Genomic DNA, 12743 nt, shown 5'->3' on the forward strand with positions numbered 1-12743 from the left:
TAAATATTGCGATAGCGTGAATTCGAATAAAAAGTGTGATAGCGTGAATTCGAATAAAATAAAAAGTACGATAGCATGAATTCGAATAATTGCGATAGCGTGAATTCGAATAAAAAGTGCGATAGCGTGAATTCGAATAAAATAAAAATTGCGATAGCTTGAATTCCAATAAAAATTGCGATAGCGTGAATTCCAATAAAAATTGCGATAGCGTGAATTCGAATAAAAAGTGCGATAGCGTGAATTCGAATAAAATAAAAATTGCGATAGCGTGAATTCCAATAAAAATTGTGATAGCGTGAATTCCAATAAAAATTGCGATATCGTGAATTCAAATAAAAATTGCGATATCGTGAATTCAAATAAAAATTGCGATAGAGGTATCGTTACATTACATAAACGACATGTATGTCAACAATTACATTACATTCCGGAATTTACCTTCCAAGTGCAACAATTATCTTACCACTGAATGGGGCAAATTCAAACTTGCTAAGCAGCAGGACTCCAACATTCGATGAGCATCTTGAACGATGATATTCAAGTGCCAACGAAATGAGGTCCATTCCTTGACACTTGAATACCATCGTTCAAGATGCTCATCGAATGTTGGAGTCCTGCCGATTAACAAGTTTGAATTGCCCCATCCAGTGTAAGACAATTGTTGTAGTTGGAATGTTCAATCCAACTACAACAATCCTCTTACCTCTGAAATGGGGTAAATTCAAACTTGCCAAACAACAGGACTCAAACATTTCGCTCGACATTCATGCTTTCCTTTGAAAAGAATAAATTTTTGTTAGGCTTTATTTAGATTAAGGTATTCAAGAGCCACCGAAATGAGGTCCATTCCTTGACACCTAATACCTTCATATAAACCAGCCTAACAAGAATTTAATCTTTTCAAAGGAAAAACATGAATGCCGAGCGAAATGCTTGAGTCCTCGCCGTTTGGCTAATTTGAATTACCCCATTTCAGAGGTAAGGCAATTGTTGTAGTTGGAATGCACCTTACCCTAACTAACGACGATCTTCTGGCGGAATCAAGCTGTTGATGATATCTTCAGTTGATCTCAGCAACGTCACCCGCATATCGATCCACTGGAACTTGGTGTGCTCCCAAAACATGCTCGTCACGTTTTCGTCGTTCTTTAACTCCACCTAAGTGAATGATACCCTCCGATCGTCGAGCTTTGGACGTTTATACCGAACGTTTTGCACCCTCCTTATGTCTCTGGGGTTGACTCCTTGGTTGAATTTATTCAGTTGATCCTTGAGACCTCTTAACGTTACATCAAGGCACCGAACCTTCAACCTCTGAGGTTCTCTGCTGTTGAATTGTGCATGAACGTCGATCCACCCGACCATTGCTTCATATCTACACAATTACAAATTAAACACAATCAATGAAAAACTCATTCAAACATTTCATCAAACACTTGGAGTGCAAATTATACATAAACCCTAAAAATAATAACTACAACATAAACATGCAAAGATCTAAATAATTAAGCAATATTACTCATTTGCATGTAACATTGTATCATATGTTGAAAAAAAAAAAATTTAAACAAACCGTAAATCTAAAAAAATCTAATCTAAGTGTAAAAAATCTAACATAATCATGCAAACATCTAAACATCATAACAATTAAGCACTATAAGTCATTTTCATGTAGCATTCTATCATTTCTTGCAAAAAAAAATTAAAATTTTAACAAAACACTATACCAAAAAAAATTCTAGATTAAGTGAAAAAAATCTATCATACCAACATAATTTAAGTGAAAGCTTACTTGTTCTTGTTGTTGTAGTGTTGTTTGATTTGAAGTTGAAGGAATTTTGGAGTTGGGTAATTTGAGAGAGAATTGAGATTTGAGTGTGATGTTAGATAATGAGGCAGAATGAGGTTCTGCCTGGGCTTATAACAACACGCAACGCAACTTAAGTCACGTAGCTTGACTTAAGTTGCGTTTATTTTCTAACTAGCGCATGTTAAGTTGCGTAGGGGCATTTTGGACTTTTACTTTGGGAATGAACAGAACCGTTTGGGTAAAGAGTAGAATTCTTTTGGCAACAATTGTGTGTGGCTGTTGTTGTTGTTTTTTTTTTTTGGGGGGGGGAGGCGCTTTTGTGCGATGACCGTTCTTAGGGGTGGCAAAACGGGCTTGACCCGCCAGACCGACCCGTTTGGCTCGCTATTTTTGGCGGGCTGAGTCTAAGTTTTGAACTCGCTTTTTATAGTTGGCTCGGCTCGTTGAAAAGCGGGGCGGGCATGGAGTGGGGCGGGGCGGCCCGCTTAACTCGTTGGAAACAATTATGTTACGACGACAACAGGAGGAGGAGGAGGAGGTGCACCATATATTCATAACTTAGATGATGATTGACTTGGAGTTGATTGACTTAATAAAAGAATTATGTTGTTGCTGCGATTATTTTGAGAATTGTTTTATGCTTTTGGATTTATCTTGGTTGTTTAGTTTATTTTGAGACTTATTTTATGCTTTTGAATTTATTTTGGTTGTTGGATTTATTTTGGAACTTATTTTATGTTTTTCGATTTATCTTGGTTGTTGAGTTTATTTATTTTGAGACTTATTTTATCCTTTTGGATTTAATTTGGTTGTTGGATTTATTTTATGATTTGTTTTATGTTGCGCATTTGCCTTATTTTGCTATTAATTATAATGTTGAATTCGATAATTTGTTAATTATCTTGTTTTTCACAAATTTATTTGCCACCTATTCTTTTTTATATTTTTTATTATAAAAGCAACATATTTTTTTTTTTGTAACAATTAAGTTATTTATATTTTTTATTATAAAAGCAACATCTTTTTTTTTGTAACAATTAAGTTATAAAAGAAAAATCAAAAAAAGTTTTTTGTTTGGCGGGCCGGCCCGCCAACTCGCAAGTCCGCCACTTGTTGAGGACAAAATCCTTATTTGATGTTTTAAAGATTACAAACATTTAATACTTGTTTTTAACTTGTTATCTACTAATGAATTTTGTGAGAAATGTTTCATGAGAATGTTCTTAACATAAGAAGAAGGTTCTTTGCTCACAAGACAAGTTAAAAACGTCCTTATCAAAGCAATTAAGCAAAAGGACATAAATGGACTTTTTGGTACAAAATCAAGAAGCAAAATATTCTCTATGTCTCACCAAAAGAAGATACTTGGTATACATGACATAAATAGAATATCATATGATTACATAAAGGCTTTGCACTTTGAAAAGAAATGGAAAAGCACGTGCCAAAGAAAAAGAAGAAACAAAGCTGTTTTACAAAGAAAGAATGTTCTTGAGAACATTCTGGTGAAACTACAAATATGGATAAGGATGCTGTCATTCAAACACAGCCAATTACAACTCATGCACAGCTGTATTACAACCTCACGTGGGCTGTCTCAAATGGCTAGGAAGAAGAGAATGTTCTTCAGAACATTCTTCACTTGGAACAACACATTTTTTGCAACACTTGTGCATCAAGCAACAAAAAGCAAGAGCACATGGGCTGTTTCTCATACACACTTAAACAGCTGTATGTTCATGTATAATTTCAAGTGAGCTTCACAAATCAAGCCTCTATAAATACAAGCATATGGCAAGGCTAATTCTTAAAGAGCTTACACACAAGAATTCCATTCTCTCATTCACGTGAATATTCAAAAGAAATATTCTCAAGCTCTTCAACAACAACAACAAAGCAAACTACACATATCTTTCTTATTAAGCTTAGATATCCCTGAGAGTTTACAACAAAGCAAACTACACATATCTTTCTTATTAAGCTTAGATATCCCTGAGAGTTTACAACAAAGCAAACTACACATATCTTTCTTCTAAGTTTAGATATCCCTGAGAGTTTGTATTTAAAATATCTCTTTGAGATATTATTTTGAAATCTCCACGTGAGATACTTTTTCTCTTTTGAGATTCCATTTTTTACCAACACCCACCACCATACAAATTGTAACTAGATCTCAAGTCTATTAGGCTTAATAGTTTGAGATAGAACTTTTCTTGTGTGATCAAGATTAGTAGAAGCCTGCTGAGGTCGATAATACAGAGTGTAACGGACTGATCTGGTGTGATCAACAAATTATAGTGCTATTCAGAAGTTTCTGATAGCAGGATACTATAGTGGATAATCTCACACGTAGTGTGGGGACTGGACGTAGCCGGTTAGGCGAACCAGGATAAATCTCTTGTGTTCTCTCTCTTCTCTCATCTCTTAATTTCTGGCCGTCACATATAACTATAATTAAATATATTAATTTTCCAGAGTACTCTGGTCCTTAAAACTAAAATTAAATAATTAACCTACCACTTAATAATCCAGAACTTTCTGGTCCTTTATCGCTTTATTTATTTCAGTTATATATATCCAGAGTTTTCTGGTCCTTTATCGTTTTATTTATTTCAGTTAATTATCCAGAGTTTTCTGGTCCTTTACTGCTTTATTTATTTCAGTTATATATCCAGAGTTTTCTGGTCCTTTACTGCTTTATTTATTTCAGTCTTTTATTCCAGAACTTTCTGGTCCTTTTATTTATTTTATTATCCAGAGTCCTCTGGTCCTAATATTATAATATTATATTATTACTAACACTAACCAAGATTTTCTTGAGCATATATTTTTATTTAACTTCCAGGAATAATTTTTAAAAGGGTCACAATTCAAACCCCCCTTTCTTGTGACGTTTATTGCTACTTCAATTGGTATCAGAGCCCGGTCTCTGAAAAAGATAAAGCACTTAACACGTGCTAGAGGAAAAGATCCAGAAAGAAGCAATGTCTTACATACCAGAAGGACTTTCGTGTACTAGGCCTCCATTATTTAATGGAAAGAACTATTACTTCTGGAAAGGGAAAATGGAACTATTCCTAAAATCTCAAGATATAAATATGTGGAAAGTTGTCACTGACGGTAACTTCATACCACAAACCACTGACGCAGTCACGGCTGTAGTGACTATCAAGTCTGAGGCGTCATGGACTGATGACGAGAAAAAGAGAGTTCTCTTAAACTCTAAAGCTCAACTCTTTTTACAATGTGCTTTAACCATGGAAGAAAGTGAAAGAATATATGAATGCAATACTGCAAAAGATATTTGGGACACTTTAAAAATTCACCATGAAGGAACAAGCCATGTAAAAGAAACAAGAATAGATATTGGCGTAAGAAAATTTGAAATTTTCGAAATGAATGAAGAGGAAAACATTGATGAAATGTATTCCAGATTTACTTCAATAGTAAATGAATTAAGGTCATTAGGGAAAATATATTCCCCTCATGACAGAATAAGAAAAATACTAAGATGTCTCCCAAGCACGTGGAGACCTATGGTTACAGCAATCACTCAAGCCAAAGATCTGAATACTTTGGCTTTAGAAGATCTCATTGGGACACTAAGAGCTCATGAAGTTCTACTTCAAGAAGACAAACCAATGAGGAAGGGAAAAATGATTGCTCTTAAAGCATCTCAAGCTACTCAAGACAATCTAGATAAAATATCCTCACAAATTGAGGAAAAAGAAATAGAAGAAGAACAGATTGTTCAAGAAGAAGCGGAAGATGAACTAGCTCTAATATCAAAGAAAATTCAAAGAATGATGAAAAGAAGAAACCAAATCAAAAGATACTTCCCAACCAGACGAGACAACTCAAAGAAGGAAGTTGATAAAAGTCAAGTAACCTGCTTTGGATGCAACAAGCTAGGTCACTATAAAAATGAATGTCCACAAAACAAAAGGAACCAAAAATCTCCTTTTAAGAAAACGGCATTAATGACATGGGACGATCTTGAAGAACCACAAGAAGAAGAAGAAAAAGAAGAAGAAGCAAACATATGTTTGATGGCAAACTCAGACAACGAAGAGGAATCCTCTCAAAATGCAAAGAAAAAGCCATGGTACTTGGACAGTGGCTGTTCTAGACACATGACAGGGGACAAACACTGCTTTATCTCCTTCATAAAAAGAGAAGGAGGAGCAGTAACCTTTGGTAACAATGACAAAGGTCAAATCAAAGGTAAAGGTATTATTGGTAAGAATAACTCTGCTAAAATAGAAGATGTTCAATATGTTGAAGGTTTAAAACACAATCTACTAAGCATAAGTCAATTATGTGACAGTGGCTTTGAAGTGACTTTTAAACCTAACATATGTGAAGTCAAAAAGGTTTCCACGGGAAATATTTTCTTCACTGCTTCTCGAATGAAAAATCTTTATGTTTTATACTTAGATGACCTTCCAACTGAATCTTGCTTTATGTCCATTGACAAAGACAAATGGATTTGGCATAAAAGAGCTGGACATGTAAGTATGAAAACTATTTCAAAAATATCACAACTCGACTTGGTAAGGGGTCTTCCAAAAATCAATTTTGAGAAAGATAAGATATGTGAAGCATGTACTAGAGGAAAACAAGTCAAGAGTAGTTTTAAATCAAATAATATTATTTCCACTAAAAAACCTCTTGAGCTTCTTCACATAGATTTATTTGGACCCGTTAGAACTGCAAGTCTTGCTGGAAAACAATATGGTTTTGTTATAGTCGATGACTACTCCAGATATACATGGGTTTTATTTTTAAAACACAAAGACGAAGCTTTTAATGCTTTTGAAAATTTTTGTAATCTTGTTCAAAATGAAAAAGAATCAAACATCATCTCCGTCAGAAGTGATCATGGAGGTGAATTTGAAAATTTATCATTTAAAACATTCTTTGATAAAAAGGGTATTTCACACAATTTTTCCTGTGCAAGAACTCCCCAACAAAATGGAGTTGTTGAAAGAAAAAATCGAACCCTACAAGAAATGGCAAGAACAATGATTAATGAATCAAATGTTGAAAAATATTTTTGGGCTGAAGCCATTAACACTTCTTGCTATATTCTAAATCGTGTTTCTATTAGAAAAATTCTAAACAAAACCCCTTACGAACTCTGGAGAAACAGAAAACCAAACATTTCTTATTTTCATATTTTTGGTTGTTTTTGTTATATTTTAAATGATAAAGAAAACCTAGGAAAATTTGATTCTAAATCAGATAAAGGAATCTTTTTAGGATATGCAACAAACTCTAAGGGTTACAGAGTTTTTAATCTAAAAAATCAAACCATGGAAATAAGCATGCATGTTGTGTTTGATGAGTTTGATGATTTAGTCACTAACAAAGAAGATGATGAGGAAATTTTGAAAAATCAAGAAACTATAAGCAATATAGATCAAGCATCTTCATCTCAAACTCCTCCAAAAAGTTGGAAGCTTGTTGGTGATCATCCTCCAGAACAAATTATTGGAAATACATCTGATGGGATTAGAACAAGACTATCCTTCAAAGATAACAACAACAACATGGCAATGATCTCACATATTGAACCAAAAAATATTCATGAAGCTATATGTGAAGAATCATGGGTAAATGCCATGAAAGAAGAACTTTCTCAATTTGAGAAAAACGAAGTATGGAATCTTGTTTCTAAACCTCAAGGTCATTCCATAATTGGAACAAGATGGGTATTTAGAAATAAGCTGGATGAAGAAGGAAAAGTCATCAGAAACAAAGCCAGATTAGTAGCACAAGGCTACAATCAACAAGAAGGTATTGACTACGATGAAACATTCGCTCCAGTAGCCAGGTTAGAAGCAATACGAATTCTTCTTGCATATGCATCTCATAAAAATATTAAATTATTTCAAATGGATGTAAAAAGTGCCTTTTTAAATGGATTCTTAAACGAAGAAGTTTATGTGCACCAACCACCTGGTTTTGAAAACACTAACAAACCTAATCATGTGTTTAAGCTAACAAAGGCATTATATGGTCTTAAACAAGCTCCACGAGCTTGGTATGAAAGGTTAAGTACATTCTTAATCAAAAATAATTTTTCTAGAGGAAAAATTGACACCACACTTTTTAGAAAAGACAATGAATCAAATTTTTTAATTGTCCAAATCTATGTTGATGACATCATATTTGGATCAACAAATGAAAAAATGTGTGAAGAATTTTCCAATCTCATGCAAAGTGAATTTGAAATGAGTATGATGGGAGAATTAAGATTTTTTCTTGGTTTACAAATTAAACAAGAAAATGATGGAATATTTATTTGTCAAGAAAAATATATTAAAGATCTCCTTAAAAAATATAAAATGAATGAAGCCAAAATTATGGCTACTCCCATGCATCCTTCCTCAAGTTTAGATAAGGATGAAAACGGGAAAAATATTTCTGACAAAGAATACAGGGGAATGATTGGTTCCCTGTTGTACTTAACTGCTAGTAGACCAGATATTGTCTTTGCAGTTGGTTTGTGTGCACGTTTTCAAACTGCTCCAAAAGAATCTCATTTAACGGCAGTAAAAAGAATTTTCAGATATTTAGTAGGTACTACTGATCTTGGCCTTTGGTATAGAAAAGGTTCTTCTTTTGATCTTGTAGCCTATTGTGATGCTGACTACGCTGGAGACAAAATTGAAAGAAAAAGCACAAGTGGAGCATGTCAGTTCCTCGGGAATGCACTTATCAGTTGGTCATGCAGAAAACAAAACACAATCGCTCTGTCAACGATTGAAGCAGAATATGTGTCAGCAGCAAATTGTTGCTCCCAGGTATTGTGGATCAGAAATCAACTCGAAGATTTCTCAAAAAGGTACACAAATATTCCTGTCTTTTGTGATAATACAAGTGCTATAAATTTATCAAAAAATCCCATTCAACATTCAAGATCAAAACATATTGAAATAAAACACCATTTTATTAGAGATCATGTGAATAAAAGTGAAATCGAATTAATATTCGTAGACACTGAAAATCAGTTAGCTGATATTTTCACTAAACCTCTTGTTGAGGATAGATTTAATTTTATCAAAGATAAATTAAATATTATTCAAAATCCTCATAAAAAAAAAATAGGATGTAAATTCTTAGAATGTCTTTAGAACATTCTTTTTGTGTGATCTCTATGTGTGCATATGTGGGGCTCACGTTCAAAATTTTAGTTGTACTTCTCTAGTTAAGTGAACTAAAACCATCATTAGAGTTTTTCTAAAAAAGATTTTAGCACTGCCCAACACAAATTTGATGCTAATCACATCACTAAGTGGGATCCACTTGAACTCTCTATTGTTCCCAAAACCACTTTCAATCAAATCACTCTCTTCCCTTCTCTCTCTCAAAACCGTATTCCTTCTTTCTTTTTCTGCAAAACCACCACACTCTAACCTTTTCATCTTCCATAAAAACACAAACCTTCTTCCATAAAAATCAAAACTTTTTTTCTTCCATAACAATGGCAAGAACAAAAGGAAACCATGCTAACTTCAGAACTCCCTCACCATCACCTTCTCCACCTCGCTCTCCATCACCACCCTCACCACCGTCACGGCCATCCTCTCCGACGAACCCTCCACCAGCCTCACCGGAATCCTCAGACTACCAAACTCCAAACGAAGCAACCCCTCACTCTTCTCCTCAAACCGAGCCTAACCCTAAACCATCTTCAAACCCTAACATTGTTGAAGAACCTTCTTCACTTCCTGAACCCACTCCAACCGAACCCTCTCTTCCAGTAAGGGCCATGCCTTTAAACTTCATGCTTCAACCACTCTTTCAAGCCTCTGCTCCTAACTTGAATCAAACCCCTCCTCATCTTAAATCTAAACCTAAGAAAGCAACCTCAGCCCCAAATTTGGCTCCAAGGAAATCGCAAAGGTTAATAGGAAAAAGGAAGACTAATGTACTTGACAACACAGTGCATGTAATCAGCGATGATGATGATGATGTTGTCCAAAAGGAAATTGCTCAACAACCTACTCCTACTTCTAAGAATGTCGCTCCTCTTCCTACTCCTAAGGAAACTAATCCTCTCTCTACAAATGAGGAAACAAATGATCCTCCAAATAAGGAAGATGCATCACTTCAAAATCCCTCTGATTGTGTTGTAATCGAATCACAATCAATAGCTGTTGAAGTCTCTCCTGAAAAGCCTCCCTCTCCAATCGAAGTTCCAAGGGAAGCCTCTCCACCTCTGTGTGACAAAGAAAAGGAGAAGGATATTGATGAAGCAAATCCAGAACATTCTCCAGAAATCCCTCTCGCCAGAAGGAAGGGAAAAAGAAAAATGTCTGAAAGATCAGAACGTTCTCAAGAACGTTCTTCTGTCAAAGAAGTCAGTTTCAACAAAAGGGTAAAGTCTCGAAACTTGTCTGTGTCTAAGTCTAAGTTTCCTCTGCTGATTGATCCTTCCCTGAACACTACATTTTATGAAAAATGGTCTTCTAGGCCCATTGGTATAGGTAGATACTATGACTTTGATAAGTTAGAAAAAGATGAAATTTTCATCAAACAATATCCTGACAAACTAGGTTGGGTTCCATTCCTCCAAATTAGGGAAAGACACTACCCAGAGGCCATTCAAGCCTTCTATCTTATGGCTGAATGCTATCCTGAAAAAGACTTAATTGTTTCCAACATTAAGGGGGTTAGAGTCCACATCTCTTTAGATGAAATCTCAACCATTCTAAAAATTCCTATCTCTGGAACAATTGTTTTTGGTGATGATTGGTACGATGCTTTAGGTCTAGATTATGACACTGTGTGCAAAACCATCTTTAAACCAGATGCACCAGACCACACATACTCTAGCTTGCTTCCCACCACCAAAATTCTAGCAAACATGTGTCATTATAGCTTGCTCCCAAAAAATGGCAGCTATGATTAAATTTCTCACAATGACATATTGCTCATCTATCACATGTTTAAAGGTGAACCACTAAATTTACCTCACATCATCATTCAAAACATGATGCTTGCTGCCAAAAATCCAAGCAAAAAGGGCACTCTCCCTTATGGAATGGCTTTGTCAAAAATTCTTAAAGAACTCAATGTTCCACTTGATGATGAACTCTCAAGCTTTAAGTTCTCAACCTTTGGACCTAAGAATGTTCATCAAATGAAAGATGAACCTGAGATTCACATTCCACCTGCTGAAAATGTGTCACACTCTCAAGGTACCAAAAGAAAGAATCCTATTTCTATGGAACATCTTTTTCAATGTCTTCAACCTGAGTTAGAACCTCTTAGAAAGAGTTCTCCTGTGTCTAAAGACCATGCTAGGTTGTTAGAAAACTTTGCTCAAAATCCCATCTTTCCAAAGTTTCAAAACTTGTATGAGATGCAAAGTTTCTTTGGTGAAATTGCTCCTACAAACAAAGTGTCAGTGGCTGCACCACTCTATGTGTCTCCTCCAAAACACAATTATTCAGCCTTGTTTAGATCTGAATCAATTGATAAGTTTTTCATGGATCCACCTTTTTATGAGTCTCCTACTCCTCATCATAAAATGCAATCCTCTTCTCCTTCTTTCAATGTGCTAACTGGCGCATCTCTCCCTCCTTCCATGGATGAACCTCCTCCTAAGAAGACAAGAGTTGAAAGGGAAATAAGAAAGATTAGGAAGGATGTCTTGAAGTTATTTGAAGCATTTCATGGAATCATGAATCATACTGTGTATGATTCTATGGAAAATACATGTTTAAGGCAATGGTACAATTCTCTAAGTGCCAAATGGGGTGTTGAACCACCTATGACTAATCCTTTTCCTCCACCACCTGCTATTCCTATGCCGGTTCCATCTAATTCATCCTCTTCTGATGGATCTTCTCCTTCTAAGTGAAGCTTGAAGACTTGGTGCTTTATCTCCTTTTTTATGTGACAAAGGGGGAGATAATTAGAAGTACAATTTTTGTTTTTGGAATGGTGTTGCTGCGCACATGATGCATACAAGGATATATTTTAGGTTGCTAGCTTGCTGCTTTAAATATTATTGCTGCCTTGTATTAAAAACATTCCATGTACTTCTGTATTATGCACTTTTTATATTTTGTTTCTATGTCATTTTGCTACTTTATGCTATTTTGATATATGAACCTTATGTGAACTTGAAGTATGTATCATTATCTTTATATATGAAATGATATTTTCGGTTCATTATTTACTTTGGTGCATTATTGCATATATTCTCAATTTATTCAAAAAGATCTTGGATGCTAAAATTGAGGGGGAGTTATTGATAAAATTATTTCACAAATAAATTATCAAATCTCATATTTAAATATCAAAATCAAAAACAAATTATAAATGTTTGTCATCATCAAAAAGGGGGAGATTGTTGAGGACAAAATCCTTATTTGATGTTTTAAAGATTACAAACATTTAATACTTGTTTTTAACTTGTTATCTACTAATGAATTTTGTGAGAAATGTTTCATGAGAATGTTCTTAACATAAGAAGAAGGTTCTTTGCTCACAAGACAAGTTAAAAACGTCCTTATCAAAGCAATTAAGCAAAAGGACATAAATGGACTTTTTGGTACAAAATCAAGAAGCAAAATATTCTCTATGTCTCACCAAAAGAAGATACTTGGTATACATGACATAAATAGAATATCATATGATTACATAAAGGCTTTGCACTTTGAAAAGAAATGGAAAAGCACGTGCCAAAGAAAAAGAAGAAACAAAGCTGTTTTACAAAGAAAGAATGTTCTTGAGAACATTCTGGTGAAACTACAAATATGGATAAGGATGCTGTCATTCAAACACAGCCAATTACAACTCATGCACAGCTGTATTACAACCTCACGTGGGCTGTCTCAAATGGCTAGGAAGAAGAGAATGTTCTTCAGAACATTCTTCACTTGGAACAACACATTTTTTGCAACACTTGTGC

Source organism: Medicago sativa, chromosome 4 (assembly GCF_051527215.1).
Source record: "Medicago sativa cultivar Bolivia chromosome 4, Bolivia_mono, whole genome shotgun sequence".
Taxonomy (NCBI): Eukaryota; Viridiplantae; Streptophyta; class Magnoliopsida; order Fabales; family Fabaceae; genus Medicago; species Medicago sativa.